Here is a 3,581-nt window from a genome sequence, read left to right as displayed (position 1 = left end):
TTATTTATGACTCACAGGAGAGAAAATGGTAAGAGACCTGCCAAGACCTGAGGAATGTATTCGATTTCTAACCTATAACCTCCAAATTAACCAAAGAGCAAGTCTCCTGACTAGGCAGAAACAAGTACAAAGGAAGTATCTCCTCGTGTATTTTATAAAAGGTTTAAACGGGCATCACCCCCAAATGTCACATTCTTGCATTTTGACACACAAGATTTGAGTACCTTTTGGTTGCTTTTTAAAAACACAAAAACATAAACCCTGCAAGCCCTCTCTAGTTCATGTTAATACCAGAAAATGTACTGCCCTCTTAAATCCTTACAAAGTTTTGATTAAATTTTAGCATCCGCAGACTCTAAAAACATGTATCTCTGTTTTTCATCTCAATATCAGGGATCTGCCTAAAATTTGCAGAGCAGCCTGTTTTTAAGTAGAACAAATGAAAAATAATGAGCCCCCTTGACATGCAAAAATACCGTTTGGCTGCAAAGCTGGAGCTGAGTTCGTAAAAAAACAAAATGAAGGGTAAGACTTCCAGTGTCCTGGCCATCGGTACCCATCAATCAGGCTCTTAGGCAGTGGTGTTGGTAGTCTTGTAATAAAGAGCAGCTCTCCCAGCCTTCCTGTGACCCAGTGAAAGCCATGAGGAAGGCTGTGTGCAGGAGAGGGCTTCAGAGTGGTAGCATTTCAGTAAATTGCCTCAACTAAATCAGTGCTGGCTATTAATACACATCTGCAGATGGAGACTTCAGGCCCTGGCAGAGTCTCCTCCATCGCCGTGTATGAAACAAGCTGGGACTGAGCGTCTGGGCCCATGCCCCTCTTGCCCACGACCATAATCATTGATGCCAAACAAAGCGGATCTTGCTGAATGCTCCATTAAATTAGAATAATTAAACATGGCAGTCGTGTGCTGCTCTAGGATCTGATTAAACACCTTGTAGAACCCCATCTGGGCTGAGGGCTTGCCAAACAGCATGCTACAGCCCACAGTCCCCGCTTCCATGAATATAAAATTCCCAGAATAGGCATTCTGTATCATTTTAAATTAAGTACTTAAGAACGCAAATAGCACTACTCAGGAGAGGAAGTGCACAGAAGTCAGTGGGTTTAACCCCTCAACTCCTACTTGATTATTTTTCATTGTTCCTCTCGAACTATAAGGCTGTTGTTCTGCCAGCATCATCTTAAAACATTTCACTTCAGATGATTGTGAAGGGGGAAGGATTAGAGAGAGGCCTGGTAGTGACCCAGTTAATGACACTGGCATCTGTAGACTACACTGTTCATGTGAATTCCAAGGTAGATGGGAGCTTTGAAACCAAGTTTTTCTCCCTAATTTAACAGATTCTTGTTCTGTTCTTTCAAAGCAAGAGCCACCTTAGTGATTTGTTCTGAAACGTAAAATTGAAATGTTCTGGGAGTCTTGGTTACTGTCATTGTTTACTGTCCCATTGGGTAGGGATTATTCTTGTCAGTGACACTGATTTCCAAAAGAAAAATTGTATTAAGAACCAAAGATGTAGCTGTATAAGGAAAGGTTCTGAAGGAATCCCACCTTCACTTGTCCAGAGAAACAATTTATTTTGTTTTATTTTAATTTCAATAGGTTTTAGTGAACAGGTGGTTTTTGGATACATGGATAAGTTCTTTAGTGGTGATTTCTGAGATTTTGGTGCATCCATCACCTGAGCAGTATACGCTGCATCCAATGTGTAGTCTTTTATCCTCCACCCTTCCCCCAGTCGCCAGAGTCCTTTAGATTATTCTTATGCTTGTGCCTCCTCACAGATTAGCTCCCACTTATAAATGAGAACATATGATATTTGGTTTTCCATTCCTAAGTTACTTCACTTAGAATAATGGCCTCCAACTTCATCCAAGTCACTGTAAAGGCCATTTTGTTCCATTTCATTGTTGAGGAGTATTCCATGGTGTATGTGTAACACATTTTCTTTATCCACCGTCAGCTGATGGACATTTAGGTTGGTTTCATAATATTTTTGCAATTGTGAATTGTGCTTAGATGCATGAAGTAGTTCTGCCATAAAAATGCATTACATTAATGGATGTGACCATGAAACTTGTGTGTTTATAGACACACATTTTATGTATAAAAGTAGTTGCCAATACATATAGAATATTCCAACAGAATATCTTTAGTATTTCTGTTGGAAAATTTGACTTGCCCTGTCCTGCCAAAATAATTCTTGGTTCTTTATTTATTTATTTATTTATTTTGGGACAGAGCCTCGCTCTGTCGGCCAGACTGGAGTGCAGTGGCATGATCTCGGCTTACTGCAACCTCTGTCTCCCAGGCTCAAGCAATTCTTCTGCCTCAGCCTCCCGAGCTGGGATTACAGGTGCCTGCCTCCATGCCCAGCTAAATTTTCTTTTGCATTTTTAGTAGAGATGGGGGTCTCATCATGTTGACCAGGGTGGTCTCGAACTCCTGACCTCAGGTGATCCGTCCACCTCGGCCTCCCAAAGTGCTGGGATTACAGGGGTGAGCCACCGTGCCCGGCCTAACTATTGGTTCTTATAGAAACCTGTTGCTTTTATTCTTCCCTGTGACTTCATCTTGCATGGCCTTGTTCCCTCCTAAATTATGGCTTGTGATGAATTGTATTTTAAATGAAAAGGATAGGGATGTGGTAAGTGTTGGCAAGGATGTGGAGAAATCGTAACTCTGGTCCACTGTTGGTGAGAATGTAAAATGCTGCAGCTGCTATGGAAAATATGTTGATTCCTCAAAAAATTAAGCTTAGAATTACCATATGGTCCAGCAATTCCACCTCTGGGTATGAGCCCAAGAGAATTTAGGAAAAAGGTATTTATACCTTGAAGAGGTATTTGTACACCTGTGTTCATGGCAGCATCATTCTCAATAGCCTAAAAGTGGAAACAACCCTGATGTCCATCAGGAGATAAATAAACAAAATACGGTCTATCAATACAATGGAATATTATTCAGCCTTAAAATAGAAGAAAAATCTGACACGTGCTAAAACGTGGATGAACTCTGAGGACGTTATGCTCAGTGAAATGATCCAGTCACAAAAGGACAAATACTGGATGATTCCACTTATATGAGGTAGTAGAGTAGTTAGATTCATAGAGACAGGTAATAGAATGGTGGTCACCAGCGGGTAGGGGGAGAAGGAATGGGCAGTTGTTTCGTGGGTCCAGAGTTCAGTTTGGGAAGATGAAAAGAGTTCTGGAAATGGACGGTGGGGAGGGTTGCAGAGCAATGTGAATATACTTCATACCACTGAATTGTACTACTCAAAATGGTTACGATGGTAAATTGTACGTTATGGTTTTTTTCATCACAATTAAAAGTAAATGATTTTATTTTAAAAAGATAGGAATGTGGCCCGAATGAGTGAGTTTGTGGGGACTTGGAATGGATAAGCACAGGGAAACCAGGAAGCTTAATCTCACAAAAAAACAAAGACCTGTTGGAACAAGTGCAGGAAAATATAGAAACACCATTGAAGTGCTCTCTGGATGTTAAAGAGCAGACAGACTTTGATCAATTGCCATCTATTCAGAGAGAAGAGACGTCATTCCACGGAGCT

Source organism: Theropithecus gelada, chromosome 1 (genome assembly GCF_003255815.1).
Source record: "Theropithecus gelada isolate Dixy chromosome 1, Tgel_1.0, whole genome shotgun sequence".
NCBI classification, from domain to species: domain Eukaryota; kingdom Metazoa; phylum Chordata; class Mammalia; order Primates; family Cercopithecidae; genus Theropithecus; species Theropithecus gelada.
This window is presented reverse-complemented; position numbering follows the sequence as displayed.